Source organism: Symsagittifera roscoffensis, chromosome 3 (assembly GCF_963678635.1).
Source record: "Symsagittifera roscoffensis chromosome 3, txSymRosc1.1, whole genome shotgun sequence".
NCBI lineage: Eukaryota > Metazoa > Xenacoelomorpha > Acoela > Convolutidae > Symsagittifera > Symsagittifera roscoffensis.
The window spans coordinates 61,988,380-61,989,315 of NC_087064.1; positions in this window are offsets into that span (position 1 = coordinate 61,988,380).

The following is a 936-nucleotide window of genomic DNA, read 5'->3' on the forward strand; positions in this document are numbered from 1 at the left end:
AATGACCGTAAAACACTGCTTTTCACCAAGCCACTCAGGGGTAGATTTAGGGCGGTTCACTTAGAAAAAAAATCAAGATACGGGGCAAAAACGCATCTTTTATCGTACCTCTATAAATAGTGCACCTCTATAGAATATCAAATTAAATAAGTATTTAGTCAATGCATAAATATACAAATAGTTCAGATATGATTTGCACATCATAGGCAAATGAACAAAGTCTTTTATTCTGGTTTTGGAATGAGATTAGGCGATGCATTTGGGCTGGCATTGAAAAAGCACAAACTAGATAGGTCTGTATTGTAAGCCGATAAAACAGATGCGATGAACTAGCAACGTGAGAATATGGTCCTAACGCGACTAGTGTATGGCTTTGGCACCACTTTGGTGACTTTAACACATCTATTCCAGGCTCACGAATCTTTTCCAGGCGAACAATTTTTACTAAATAATTCGGTGAGCAAACGCAAGAAATACAGACAGCCTTAAGTTAAGTTGATAGCAACTGATATGAAAAAATTTAAAATTGCTCTTACCGTTTTGCCTGTGATTGCTCTCAGTGCCGATGGTTTTACATTGTTTTTAGGGAGCAAATCCCTCAAATCTGTTTGATTTGCAAATCTTTAATAATTTTTTTAGAAAGGTCAATTAAAATGCGCCCTTCCGTCATGCGACAGTACGTGCACAGGTTGGATAGGGCTGTACCAACCCTATATAAATACATCGGCAAAATTTTATGAATAAATCAAGTCGATATTAATGCATCAAAATAAATGTGAATTAAAATCTACCCTCCTCGATTATCGCACACATAAAATTATCTATGTTGGATGTATTTTTAAGATTTTTGCACCCCTAAGGCAGAGGATTGCACTCCTCGGAAGTGCAAAACTAATTTTTGTTCTTATAAAGTTTACTGTGTCCGAGTATGATTCG